We start from the raw sequence: 16,414 nt of genomic DNA on the forward strand, positions 1-16,414 counted from the left end.
ACCAATTAGCCTTTAGCCTTTTTAAACCACTTAAACCATGCATTATTCATATACCAAGTTTAAAACATACAAGAGTTCCATTAATAGAAGTCAATGCAATGAATATATCTTTTTAAGTATTTTGTCAAATACATCGGGTGCATAATATGATCAAAACAAATTCCAATTACTAATAAACCATTCCCATTTAATCCAATTATCCAAAACAACTATTAATGAATAGAAAAGCATAATTAAGACCATGGGAAACCATAACCAACCATTTAACATCGAAACCCCTAAATCATATTTGAAGCCAAAATCATGTAATAGTAAAAACATGAAAACATTCATATAAACCATGACTTTAAGGAAAATTAATAATAAAGGAAGAGATATGCCTTAAACAAAGATGATGATAGAAAGAAATCACCAAGACAAGCCCCAAATTGATCTCTTAGTTGAAACCTTAGATCTCATTACCCAAAATCTCTCGAGATAATTATGATGTATTTAGGAAGAGTTTATAAGTGTTAATGAATAGAATATTGGGTAAATAACCTCCCATATAGGTTAGAATTTGTGGGGCCATATTAGGATAAGTGGGGAAATGTCCAGAATACCCCCACTTAAGTTGTACTAAAATCCTATCACAGGGATACGACTGACCCTCATAAGTCGTACCCTCTGATACGATCAGTATCCACCACTCATATACTGAAACTCCATCCTTGAACCAAACACTATCTAGTATATGAATCATCCAACCAAGTCGTAACCAAAGTATATGATCAATATCCATGACCTATATCCTTGGAAAAAAATATACCAGGAAGATTGAATATTATCAACTATACGAGTCCCTAGTACGATTCATACCCGGGATTATGGCTCATGGAGAGTGTGATTCCCCAGAAAAATTTTTCGTTAAGATCTCGAATAAAAATATGTTGAATTCTGTTCTTTATTACGATTAATAATTTTTCTGTGTGGAATTTGTGGATATGCGACCCGTCATTGCGTAAAGCATCGAATAAGCTTTCCAATGATATATGGATCATCCAAAATAGACACTCAAGCGATGAGTTATGATCATTCCTATCTAACCATGAATAGTGGCAAACAGTAAATGTGCAGGAAAAAAATACTGAGGCCAGGCAAATTTTAGGGTCAACTTCAAATGATCATAACTCCTTGTACATAATGATCTGGGTGATCTACTATATATCAAAAAAAATCTCTGAAATTCCTCTTTCCAATGAAATTAGTTTCATCCAATTTGGCCATCGGAGCAAAAAGTTATGGTCGATCTACTTCAGCCTATCAAAACAGTCCACCAAAGGACAGATTTGACATTATTTGATTTTTTAAGGGTATTTTGGTCATTTAATACTCCAATACATCCAGTTAAACCATGTATTTAAGTCCATTAAGAGCATTCAATAGCTCATTTTTCACCAAAATTTTCCAAGGCTCAAATTCCAACCCTACTACCCCAAATTTCATCCTTCTATGTCTCTTGATTGAACCATAAAAATTTCAAATTGATTTGGGATTTGAGTTGATCATGTTAAGGACTTCGAGAAACACCCTTTATTTTTGTGAATAAAGTTCCAGAGTCGGAAGTTCATATTCATCTTCCATTTTTAGGTATGTGGGGCTTTGAACAAGATTATCCTTTCGATCTTGTGCCCGATATTTTTGTTGAATTACATTGACATGAGATTTTACATGTTTTACCATGAATTAAAAATATTATTTTATATATTATATTATTGTCCATGAGATATGGGATTATGTCATTCGATATGTGTATGATGTTGAGATGGAATTATGTCCAAAATGTATTTGATTATGAGAGTATGATGATTTAATTTGTTAGGCCTTGATTTATACTATCATTCCACTATTTCCTTATTATGAATTTATAATTGATATTGGAAATTTTATATCCCTACTATGGGTTGATGTCTCAAGTACCTTTAAATGAGAGTTGGATGGCAAATTGAGAAATGTTGATATTGAAGTTGCAATGAGTCTTGGTATTTTCTAGATGGTTTTAATGAGTTAAATTGTTGAAAATATTATGTATTGAGTCTTCATATCCTTGTCCAAATGTCGAGTCGGTTATGGTTCAATGCATTGATACCTTGTTGATGTTGAGGAAGATTAAAATATTTTGAGCTAAAATGTGTTGAGTTAAGAATCCACAAATTGATATAATTTGATAAATAAGAAAGAGATTTGATTTGGCCTTTATGAAAGACCCTTGTGATGTTGTAGTGGATTTCCTAATGCGTTCTGAGCTTGTCGGGGAGTAGTAATTAGCACCGAGAGGGAAATTTGGTATCTCCCCAAACCTATGTGCCATCGTAGGGTTGTTTGATAATAATATTATTGGCCAAAGAGCCCGATTGTGATTATTGCAGTTTTAAGGTCGTACTCCCTGGCAAAGAGTATGACGCTCCCACCAATGGGGGTTTCAAATATTGGTATTCGACGTAGCTCACGTGGGGTTGTCGGTTATAGAAAACTCCCTTGTCCATAAGATTTATGTTTATTGAAATAATGAGTCACTCTGAGTTTTGATGTGGTAAGTCAAGTTGCCTATGATGATCTATAATGATTTATGAGGTTTTTCTCCTATATTTCCTATCTAAGATGTTATGAGTTACATGATTCAATGTTACTCAGGCCAGGTGTGTCATTATGGTCTGTATGTACGTTTTTACAAAATTTATGATATTATTTATATTTTGCATGCGCCCCCACATACTCAGTACGTATCTTGTGTTGACCCACATATTTCTCTATGGGCTACATTCTTATCATGATGTAGGTTCAGGTACTCAGCCGCAGCCACGATAGTAATATCCGAGTATCATATCTACGTTCCTTCAGTGGTGAGTCCTCACGGTTCAAGGACCAAGTTGCTAGTTTTTGTGTTTTTATTTTGAGATCCCTTTGGTCTGTTGAGTCACTTGGGGATTTGTCCCAATGGCTCGTTGATTTTGCTGTATAGAGGCTATGTTAGACTAGTGTATTGTTGGGTTGATTTGTGTATAGACATTCTATATATGTGTACAGTCTAATGATATTCCGTGTCATGTCTGATGTGATATGATATGTATTTATATATATATCCTTAGCGTAGCATGTATGTTGTTGTGTTTGAACCCAAGGGTAGTGTTTTGGCTTAAAGGGTTAGCTTGAGGCTACGTGTAGCCTTGGGCACCTTGTGGTGTCTAGGGATGATATTTCGGGGCGTTACAGTAAGATACTCGTACTCAGATCCATACTAAGTATCCAAGTCTAATATTGAGTTAAGGAACCCAATGATCTGTAACCACCAACATGACTCACACCCTTAAGTCGTATCCATTCCAATAACCAAAATCCATCCTACCAACCAATACTGGTTAGTATATGACTGGACCATCATTACATATGTAACCCCAATATATGGCTCGTACCCATGACTCATATTAGGTCTAGATATAAGAATTCTAGGAAATTTTCCAAGGTTCAAAAACTAGGGTGTTTCACTAGGTCATGGGTTGTCGTAGGATTTTGAATAGGGATCTGAGTGCATATTTACTTTGATTCAATCCATAATTTTTTTCCATGATCATGAATGAAATCTTTAATACTTTGGAAAATAAAGGCACTGGTGGGATACTTTTGAGCCAACATGCAATCCCATAGCTGTCTGCAGGGACTATCTGAGAAAACTCTATTGATAAGAATTTAAGCTTCACTATTTCTATTACCTTGAAAATAAAGCAGAGTTGACATGAACGAAGCATGATGAGAATATGTATAAGTTTCTTAGAGAACCTTTCTATAGCACGAACTGAAACATGAAAAAAAAGGAAATATTTTATAAATGTCCTGTAGCCTCTCGAACAAAAGTACAGACATCTTCGTACCATTCTGCAAGACTAAACTAGATAAGGCTTCATAGACACCCTACTACACTTGAACTCTACGCTTTGATACTAAGTTTTTCACGATCTGAGGCTACCCTTTAGTCATAACACAGTGCTTAGAACCACAAATAATCCAAAGCTAATCCATGTAATGGCATGATACTTGAGAAACTGATTTATAATGTAAATACCAGCTAAATTTGTTAAGCGGAAATGTAATAATGAGAAAGTCTAAATAAATGTAATACTGATAAAGTTTATACATGATAAAACTAAAGAAAGAAACTTGAATTACATGCAATGACTCTTACTAACTATCTATGAAACCTCTACTATACTGACTGTAGATTGCTGGGACATACCTCTAACTACCACTAATCAATACATATGAATAATCAAAATACAGCACAGTACATGAACTATAATTGACTGGAGTTCCCAAAATAGGAGATCTTATCACCTGCTGGCTGAAAATTGGGAACTATCTAACCTTGATATATGAGCTATATCTGGTACCTATATTATGAAAGATGTAGCCACAAACACATATATGTATGCGGTCAGTAAGTTGAAATATACTGACTATATGGAGATATGCACTAAATCATGAAAATATTTAAAACATGCTTTAAAACTGAGGACAAACGTTATTTACTGAAACGTGCATTTAAAATATGGTTGTATGTGAAAATTATAAGTCACAGTGAGATTTATAAATCATGAGCTGAAGACAATTCTGTAAGCTGGGAAGCGGTAAAATATGAATATTGTATGTAAATATTATGTAAAGTTGAACATGCTACAAAACTGAACTAAAGATCATGCATGGATACTAAACGTGAAAACATGAACATGTATAACTAAGAATGTAAGACCAAGTATAGAATTACTTACATGATCTGAATAACATGAATAATTTGTGAAATTAATTGTATAATCACTAAAATTTGATTATTTGGTGAAGCAAACCTATACTTAGATAAACTGAATATTGACTGAAATTATGGGAGCTATCATGTAATTGACATAAATCATGTGAGCTATCATGGATTCCAACATCTGACCCACATTGAGAAGCGTTGTTCTATCCTTACCATCAGAGTAGAACTTGAACTGGAGTGATCACTAAATTGAGCCCATATTGGGAAAGGGGAAACACTCTCTGGCGAGGCCCCTAAACCTACAGTGGCACGTAGTTTATGGCGAAGTAGGATACACTAAACCCACACTTTCCACTCTGTGATAAATCCCACTCTCAACAAAAAGACTTTGAAATGCTAACTGGTGCATGCAATGATAACTAATAAGCTCAAGTTATGGTATTTTGAAAACAACAATGCATATAAATTCTAAAGTAATTATTAACATGTAAACGGATAGTGCTCAACATGATCATAACAAACTGAGTTTAACAATAAAATAATGAGTTGATTGACTCATTACTTGAAAGGTTTGAAACATAAGTAAACATGTAGGTATCGGGTTTTCATAACTCGCCAGTACTGAATGATTATGAAATATCGATAACAACACTTAAAACAGTGATATAAAAACATAGTTCAAAGATGCAAAATATGAGATATTTCAATAGTCTGATAAATTTCATGAATACAAACATAGGAACGAGTCAACCTTGGGATCATAATATGTTTATAAAGTTTAAAGAATAATTTGACAATTTGACATGATGCCAACTGAACATGACCTAGGGTTTTTGGCACTTCAACATATAGGAACATGATTCACATAGGATCAAACTATTAGCATAAATTGAATGTAAAACAAGAAGGAAACATAGATGAATTTTATGATTTACATTGGACTTGATCATAAACTAGAGTATAATTCATAATTTAATCAAAAATAGGGTTTTGGGCTCAATGGGTGAAAGGAACTCATTGATGAATACCCTATATACCTCAATCAGATAAATTATTGAAGAAAGTTTGAAATTGGAACTTAAATCCTTGAGTTCTTAAGAGAAGAAACATGAATTTTGTTCTTAGGAAGAGAGCAAGGGTTTTGAATTGTGTATTAGATTCTTGGGGGTTAAGATCTTGGAAACAATATGCTTAAAGACACCTTAATTCATTTAATAATGTTAGGGATGGTTTAGGGGTGTGAAAAGACTTTAACGCCCTTAAACTATGTCAAAATAGAGAAATTTGGGCACTTTTCTTTTGTTGGGAGACACATAACCAAAGCATATCTAGGGGTTATGCGGTACACGCCAAAAGCACAGCCCATCTAGTGTCTATTGATGTTTGTCATGCGACGCACGGCCTTACCATGGTCATAACTTTGTGCTCGGGCATCGAATTAAGGCGAAATTGGTATCGTTGGAAAGATAATTCGATTATCTATAATTTGGTGGGTCTTGTGATGAAAAATTTCACATATTTAAAAATTTATACACATTAAAATCTGACTCTTGTAGAATCGAATACTAAAATTTAGTCGAATCAAAGGCTCTTTACTCAACTTTGCTCTAAGTGATTCCTATGAACATTTTTCTCCTCATAAGAACTCTTCACACTATTCTAATGATCATAAAACATGTATTAAAATACAAATCATGGGATTAGATTTTATACACATAGGAATGATGGTTCGATTTCTAGCTAAAAAATATGGGTGTTACAGTTTTTCTTTATTGTAATAGAATCCTCAAGAATTCCTTAAGGAAATAAGAATTACTCTCCTATCTCTTTATTCTCTTATTCTTATTACTTTATATTTCATAACACATTATCAGCACAAGATTTTAACCAAATGAGTGTTGAATGTTCCTGTCTTCTACATAGTCATCCAAAAGGTAAGACATACTTATTATTAAAAAGTTTGAAGGGATAATAGTTTGAAAAATATCTGAACTTTGCCTGAATTTGCAGTTGAGCATACTGAACTTTGCGGGGGTTCTATTACCCCCCTAGATTATTTTTTTCATATTTTAATGGCATATATTCTCCCACTGGGACAAATACGCCAATCTCATATTTACACGTATAAATATGAGATTGGCGCATGAATTACACCGCCATCTGCCAAAATTGAGTATAGCATTTGGGGGGGGGGGGGGAACTAATTCCACTTTAAAAAGTTTAGGGAGTAACAGGACCCCCACAAAATTCAGTATGCTCAACTGCAAATTCAGGCAAAGTTCAGGTATTTTTCTGACTATTATCCCAAGTTTGAAACCTAAAACTAATTGGCAGCAAATCCATAAAACATTATCCAAAAGCTTTTATTATCATAAGCTACATTAGTGGTGGAGCACATACAGCTTGTTTAAGTACGGTGGTAGAAGATAAGTATATTATTAACTTGTATTCTTTGTGTTTGGATGAATTTGCCTATCTATATCCATTATTGTTTAGTCCGCTAATGATGTAGGATACATATGGTCTCAAGAGTTGTATTTGATTTAAAATTATATACTACTAAGGTCAAATCGGTGGCTACATAGTTCTCTAAATATTTACAATCATGCTAAGTGATAGCATTGTTAAAGATGATTTTTATTATACTTTGGTCTGTTATACCATTAAGCAGGTAAGATTATTGACTCGAATTTCATTCCATAAAGGGTAAGACATCAGGATATAGTCCCAATGCACCATGATGAAGATGTTGGGTTTAAGTCTCATCGATTTATATCTTAAGACGCCTTTATAGATAAGACATTGATGATATTATGATGGATAAGGTAAAATAAGAAAAATTTATTCGAGCATGATGAGATCACATATCATAATAAACTAGGGGTTTATTGATATAAAGCAAAAAAACACATGACATGATAAATTTAAAGTTTACTAGTATAAAAGTTCATAAGTTGATATGAATGGTTGCGATATTTCAAAGATGTGCATATTAAGTATTAAACACATATTGAAGAATTAGAAAATTATTCTGAACTTTAATGTTACTTGTTCTCATGATAAATTGATTGGACCAACTAATGCGGAGATTTGATCCCTTAAATATAAAAAGTATAAAAGACAAATAAGAGTTAGTTCCCCTATCATGTGATATGTTGAAAAGATGCATTAATATAAGATGATCACATGTGCGTACATTATCAACCTATAGTTGACATTCATAGATTTTGCTTGTTTAGTAAAATTGAGTTAAGAGCATAATTTTCAAATTGTGTAATCAGGATAATTCATCTTGGTCATGTTGGTTTAGCATTGAATGCCTTTGTTAAATAGCTAAATCATTGTTAATGAGAACAAAACTTCATGTGTTGGTCTAAAATATTATATATTGCATACAATAGCACTTGTATACATTAGACTAACAGATTATGATTATTTTTTGCCTCTTAATTGGTTTAAGTTCATGAATCAAATATTCCATCTAAATATTTTTTAATATACGATATATGATTAATGAATATACCATGATGCACATAGATGAATTTCTTAAAGTAATTTGTGATGTATGTTAGTTTTCCTAACATGAGGGAGACATAATAAACAACTAAGAAATATATTGTGAATTATCATCAATATGATCCTTATTTAAATGATAATTCAAGTTCAAATGCTAGGAGCATTTGCTGACCCAAAATTTGATATTGTATTTAGCTGTTAATGCTTCAATTAGATGTCTCTGAAGGACAAAGTATACTACATGTAAGAAGTATGGTAGATCAATCGATTGTAAAAGCAATAATTCTTGAAAAAAAAGGAGCAAATGATCATAATAAGGAGGTAATGTACTTTTGAAGAACCTACGACTAACACTTCATGAAAGTTTATAAGAGGTTCAGGTACCTAAAAATAATAAAGCGATGAGATCTCAAAATGTTATGGCTAGTTGCAAATCGATACAAAATGATATATAATTGATAATATCTTTGATACAATATTGGAGCAATATTGTAAAAGATTACGAAGATTTGAATTCTACTTTTATTTAAGCATGCTGGCGTAGAAATAGTTATCAAGTGACATAAAAGAGTGCATCTTGGTAAGCATAAAAATTATTTGATTTGCATTCCAGACACTTGAAGATGTCACACATGAAATACTGAATTACCACTTGATAAAATTTATATAAAAAGTTTTTAAGGATTCAAAATGTTTGAAGCATATAAAAATATATGAAAAACTTATATATAATCCTTATATTGCATAAATTTAAAACTTGAAAATTATTAGAACTCTTGGAGAGTTTTCAAAAGTAATTGATTATTTGCTGAAATGAGAAATTTATCGAATTAAATTAGTTGTGAAATACCATATCTTATTGCAACTGTTGTACTAATGTATATTGCAAAGATTAAAAGGCCTGATATAATTTTTTTGGTCAATTTGTTAGCAAGTTGTAGTTCTGCTCCTACGAGGAGATATCAGAATGGGATCAAATGCATATTATGATACTTAAAAGGACTATCGATATGGGTTATTTTATTCTAAACATTACAGTCCTGATCTTGTTGGTTATGCTGATGTTGGGTATTTATCTTACCCGTATAAAGTTTAATCTCAAAAAAGCTATGTGTTTATAAGTAGGAGCACTGTCATATCTTGGAGATCTACAAAGCAGTTTATTGTAGTCATTTCATTGAACCATGCTGAGATAATAGTTACTCATAAAGAAAGTCGAGAATGTGTGTGATTGATGTCGATGATACATATCATTCGAGAAAAAATGTGGTTTGAAATATGACAAACTATCCACAATTTTATATGAAAATGCTGCAAAATGTATGACACAACTTTAGGGAGTATTCATAAAAGGAGATAGAACAAAGCACATTTCGCCAAAGCTTTTCTATACATACGAGCTCCAAAAGAATGGTGATCTTAATGTGCAATAGATTTGTTTAAATGACAATAGGACTGATTTATTCACCAAGTTTCTTCTAAGTGCAATTTTCAAGAAGAAGATACACAATATTAGGATGCGAAGGTGTTGTTTTCGGGTACAAAAATATTGTATTTTGGCACAACAACTTCAACACGAGTTCAAGAATAAACCAAGAACACTTATGAAGTATTCCAACACCTTCAATACAAGATCAAAATGACCTTTCAAAGAAGTGTGTTTTAAGAATTTTAGAGAAAAAATTAGATAAAGTAGAAAATAAAAAGTCCTCCGAATTCACGGAGTGTCCTTAAGGAAATAATTCCCCTTAAGTACCCGAGGTTACGAAATTTTCCTCCCAGGATTAAATGGTCTAACAATCCAACTGTAGTGGTACCTCAAACGATCGAATTCTCTTCGAACTCACTCAACGATTAAATGATCACATGGAGTATTTTTGGAAGACAAGAAGTTTTTTTAATATAGAAAAATTTTGTACTAACTTGTGGGAAAATGTAGATTTATATAGCCATCAAGTGCCTCTTCCAAAAGGAGGCAATGGTTCATTCGGGAAGATATATCCTTTTGAACAGTCATACCTGATCATCGAATCATTGTGTATTTTTATGGATATTCATAACTATTCAAACAAACATCTCCTTTCCTGAAGTAGTATGTTATTTCCTAGAAGGGTTGCATCCCTTTCGAAAATATCTTTTCACAGTTCTGCAGTTGTTTCTGCACTGCATGTATGCACGTTAATATAGGAACAAAACTATTACACTTTTCCTTTGGATTTTCAAACTGCATTGGATTTCTTCCTAAATAAATTTTGTCCAAAAAAATTGATCTCATCGATTAATCATTTGACAAATCCAAATCCAAATCTGAAGCCGATCCAATCGAGTGACGATGACGACAGCACGAGGCACCTCTTGGTTCTTGCCTCACTTACCATGTGGAGTATTTCTTAATATAAGAACTTGAAAGTTTTATTCTCCCACCAATACAATAACAACAACGACAAACCCAGTGTATTCCTACCTTGTGGGGTCTGGGGAGGGTAGAGTATACGCAGACCATACCACTATCTCAGGAGAAGTAGAGAGGTTGTTTCCGATAAACCCCTGGCTTAGGATGGCTAGCAGTATAACAAATAGAAAAGATAAGTACATATAAACTAGTATGGTATGCAAGACAAGCTAACATTATAACAACCACAAAAGATAAGTACATATAAACTGGTATGGTATGCAAAATAAACTACCACCGCTACCCCAAACAAGACACTCCAGACACAGAGAAACACTCCTCTACTATTACTGATGCACTCTCACCCCATAACCCTTTACTCTAATTCGCATCCTCCACACCTTCCTATCAAGGGTCATGTTTTTCTGTAAGCTGTAACTTCTCTATATCATGCCTAATCACCTCTCTCCAATATTTCTTCAATTGCCTCTACCCCACCTTAAACCATCCATAGCCAGTGTCTCACACCTCTACACTGGAGCATTAGAGCCCTTCCTCATCACGTGCCTAAACTAACGGAACCTTACTTTTCGCATCTTGTTCTCCACCAAGGCAACTTCCACCTTCTCCCCATAATCTCATTCCTCACCCTATCTTTCCTGGTATGGCCACACATCCATCGTAATATTCTCACATATGCCACCTTCAACTTTTGGATGTGGGAGAATTAGTATACTTTCCATTTTTTAGTATACTTTTCATTTGGAGTGATATCTCATTTTTTCCCTCCACTTATCCCCTTCATTTTCCATTCACACTTTTAATCTTGAACCTAAAAATCCCCTAAATGAATGGGGAATGGCTACTTTTTTGTAAAACTTTATGGATAAGTATGTGATAATCAAGAAAAAATTGATAATATTTGGATAAGTAGGTTTCCCTTTGAACTTTCCGTAGTGAACATGCACCCAAAATGACATTAGACCGTCACCAAGGAAATTAACATTCGAATTGAAGTTATCCTTGTTACTTGCTAGTACGTGTCAAAGTAATCAAGGCCTTCTTTCTATTTGAAGCCTTTTACTACAAGTCTTGCCTTGTATTTATCAATAGTACCATCTATTTTCATTTTCCTTTTAAAGATTCATTTAAAACCTAAAGTTTTATTTCCCGAAGGAAGATCAACCCACTCCCATGTATGGTTGCTTAAGATTGAGTCAATCTCACTATTGATTACCTCTTTCCAAAAGGATGAGTCTGAAGACGACAACGCTTCTTTAAATATTTGAGGCTCATTTTCTAATAGAAATATTACAAAATCTGATCCAAACAAAGTTGACATTCTTTGATGTGTACTATATCTTGGATTCTCATCATTATATACATCCTCACTTGGTTCATCTCGAGTTCATTTAGACCCCCTACTAGACTATTTATGTCTAGTTTTATACGGATAAATATGTTCAAAGAATTCAACAATATCTGATTCAATTACTATATTTTCATTGATAACTAGATGTTTGAATTTATGAACACAAAACCGACATGCTTTACTACTTTTAGAATATCCTATGAATACATAGTCTACTATCTTAGGTCTTATTTTTACCCTTTTAGGCGTAGGAACTTGAACCTTCGCTAAACACCCCCATACTTTGAAATATTTCAAGTTGGATTTCCTTCTTTTCCATTTTTCATATGGAATTGATTGTGTCTTACTATGGGACATTCCATTGAGTATTCGGTTAGCTGTAAGGATAGCTTTCTCCCACAAGTTTTTCGGTAAACCTGAACTTATAGTAATGCATTCATTATTTCCTTCAAGGTTTGGTTTTTATTTTTCATAATTCCATTGGATTGAGGTGAATACGGGGCCGTAGTTTGATAGACAATTCCATTCTTTACACATATTTTCATAAAAGGGAGATTCACATTCTCCACCCCTATCACTTCTTAGCATTTTAATTTTATCCTCTCTAACTGATTTCAACTTCTTTTTTATATTGCCTAAACACATCTATTACTTCATCCTTACTATTTAGCAAATAAACATAACAATATCTAGTGCAATCGTCAATAAAGTTATAAAATACTTTTTTCCACCACGAGATGGTGTTGACTTCATATCACAAATGTCAGTGTTTATTAAGTCTAAGGGATTGGAATTCTTTTTAACGGACTTATATGAATGCTTAGCATACTTTGATTCCACACACGTTTGGCATTTTGATTAATTGCAGTCAAAGTTTGGCAAAACTTCTAAGTTAATCAGTTTTTGCAATGTTTTATAATTGACATGACAAATCATTCGACTCAAGCAAGTAAGAAAAAATTAAACTTTTATTGATTTCAACATTCATTACATTTATTTTGAGTAGGCCCTCAGTAAGGTAGCCTTTTCCTACGTGCACTTCTCCTTTACTAAGTATAATTTTTTCAAAAATATACACATCTGAATCTATTTTTGTCAAGAAATGATACATAAATCAAGTTTTTCGTAACTCCAGTACATATAAGACATTGTTCAAAGTCAACACTTTGCCTGATGTTATTTTTAGGTAGACTTTTCCTGTGTCTTCAACTTTTACAGTTGCAGATTTGGCCATATATATCTTCTCTTCGCCTTGAGCCGGAGTAAAAACAGCCAACAACTCCTTATTTGCACAAATATGGCGGGTGGCATCAGAATCCATTCACTATTCTTGAGAATTTCCCACCAAGTTGCATTCAGACAGCATGGTTACAAATCATCTGTTTATTTCTTGGATTTAGTCATATTTGCTTAGTCCTTCTTTTTCCCTTTCTTTGGAGTATGACAATCTGTTGACTTGTGGCTAATCTTGCCACAGTTAAAGAATTTTTTTCTTGAATTTTTTCTTATGTTAATTATTTATCTGTCCAGCTTTCTCCCATTTTTTGGAGTTGTTGTGGTCGTCTTCTACAATATTTGCTCCTCTTATTGCAGAATTTTCTTTCAACCTTATTTCTGCGTTTTTGTTATCTTTTTCAATGCAGTTTCACTATGAGATGTTCGACTGTCATCTCCTTTCGTTTATATTCAAGTAGTTCTTGAAGTCCGTTTACATAGGTTGTAACTTTTCTATTATTATCATGACTTGAAACGTCTCGTTCATAATCAAACCTGCAATTAAGTTCATGTGAACATTAAGAACATTTTTAATATGTTCAACTAAAGTATTCATCAAATTTATACCTTCCGTGGGGAGATCATGGATGATAACTTGCAGTTCTTGGACTTGAGATACAACAGACTTGATGTTAATCATTTTAAACTCAAGGAATCTTGCAATAAAGAACTTCTTGGTTCCAGCATCCTCAGTCTTGTATTTTCTTTCTAGCGAACCCCACAACTTTTTTATCGATTTCATTCCATTATACACGTTGTATAGTTCATCTTGGAGGCCATTTATAATATAATTCCTGCATAGAAAATCAGAGTGTTTCTATGCTTCCATTACGATAAATTTTTCCTGGTCTGAAGTTCCTTCGGGCATCTTAGGAGCTTCTTCATATGTAAATCTTTGAAGAAACAATGTTGTAAGGTAGAAGAACATTTTCTATTACCACCTTTTAAAATCAACACCCAAGAATTTTTTAGGTTTCTCCACTGGTGCCATTGCCGCGAAGCACTCGTGTGACTCGTGGCAATATTAGTTGTTGCCACAGTCGTTGCAATATCATTCACATGATTGTCAATAGTTATTTTCCTATCACAAAAAGACAGTAAATTTTAGTATATCGAAATACTACTTATAAAGTTGTAGAAACTTTAAATACCCTTATTTTTAGTTTAACGATAAATTTTTTATGACTTTTAATCGTCAACCGAGTGACCTTTAACTTATGATGAAGTTTTTATGACTTCAAATCACATATTAAGTTCAAATGAAGTAGAAAGTGTGAAGCTTTAATCTCCAGAAACCAAACAACACAGATTCTGAAAGGTTATTTCCTAAAGATTTTAATTTTCAAGTACACAAAATCTGTATTTCGGCACAACAACTTCAACCGAGTTCAAGAATAAATCAAGAACACTTATGCAGTATTCCAACACCTTCAACACAAGATCAAAACGACCTTTCAAAGAAGTGTGTTTTCAAAATTTTATAGAAAAAATAAGATGAAGCAGAAAAGAACAAGTCCTCCGAATTCGCAGAGTGTCCTTGAGGGAATAATTCTCTTCAAGTATCCGAGGTTGCAGAATTTTCCTTCCAGGATAAAATGGCCTAACAATTCGACTGTAGTGGTACCTCAAACGATCGAATTCTCTTCGAACTAACTCAACAATTAAATGATCACACGGAGTATTTTTGGAAGACAAGAAGTGTTTTTAATATAGAAAAATTTCTTACTAAACCTGTGGAAAAATGCAAGTTTATATAGTCATCAAGTGCCTCTTCCGAAAGGAGGCAATGGTTTATTTGGAAAGATGTATCCTTTGAAATAGTCATGCCTGTTCATCGAATCATTGGGCCTTTTTATGGAGAGTCACAATCATCCGAATAGACATCTCTTTTTCTAAATCAGTGTGTCATTTCGTAGAAGGATTGCATCTCTTCCGAAGCAGCATTTCGCATTTCGGCAGTTGTTTCTGCACTGCATGCATTCACGTTAATGGGGGAACAAAACTATTATGTTTTTTCTTAGGATTTTCAAACTGCATTGGATTTCTTCCCAAATAAATTTTGTCCAAAAAGATTGATTTCATCGATCGATCATTATCCAAATCCAAATCCAAATTTGAAGCCGAACGAGCGACGATAATGATGATGCAAGGCACCTCTTGGTTATTGTCTCACTTACCATGTGAAGTAAGTGTTTCTTAATATAAACACTTGAAAGTTTCATTCTCCCACTAATGTGGAAAAATTAGTAGACTTTTTATTTTTTAGTACACTTTTTATTTTTTAGTGTTATCTCAATTTTTCCCTCCATTTGGCTCTATTTTCCAATCACCCTTTTAATCTTGAACCCAACAAAAGGTTCAAGGATATTCTCATTAGGGGGAGTTAATACGGGTTGTACTCTTTTTTTCATATGAGATTTTGTCCTATTAGACTTACTTGTAAGATTATAAAGAGGTAGCCTATATGCATATTATTAGACATGTGTACTATTTTTCGTTCACTAAATTTTTATTTTGCTGAATTTTTTCTTGTAGGGTTTTAAGAGACACATTATCTATCAATTAGACATTCAAGTTGAAGTATTATAAATGTATTACCCTATATAATGAATGTCTATTTATGAAAAAATTAGAAAGTTCAACTTTTGAGACATTTAATTTTTTGTATAAATAAAGAGATTATTCTTCATTGCAATAAAACACCTCAACAATTCCTCAAAAAAAAAAATTACTCTCGAATATGTCTTCATTCTTCTTGTTCTTATTACGTTATATTAACAATTTATCTTTTCATTCTTCTTGTTCTTATTACTTATATTTTATAACATTACTTCATCCGTCTTATTTTATGTATCGCAATTTAATCGGGCACGGAGTTTAAGAAATAAGAAAAGGCTTGATAATGTTTACCAAATTGTCCTTTATTAAAAAATGTGTTTCTATTTTTTTTTTAATTAAGTGGGATCAGTAAAGGTAAAAGTAGAATTGTGTCTTTGAATAGTTACCAAATAAGAAAGAGATAATACATCAAAACCCCCCTAAACTTGTCAGTCCAACTTACTTTAACATT

General features: G+C 33.0%; 1 pseudogene; it reads left to right on the forward strand.

Moving 5' to 3' along the window:
- LOC124897960 overlaps window positions 1–16,414 on the forward strand; it is a 103,667-nt pseudogene that overhangs the window by 86,318 nt on the left and 935 nt on the right.

The sequence above is a fragment of the Capsicum annuum genome, chromosome 4 (genome assembly GCF_002878395.1).
Source record: "Capsicum annuum cultivar UCD-10X-F1 chromosome 4, UCD10Xv1.1, whole genome shotgun sequence".
Classification (NCBI taxonomy): Eukaryota; Viridiplantae; Streptophyta; class Magnoliopsida; order Solanales; family Solanaceae; genus Capsicum; species Capsicum annuum.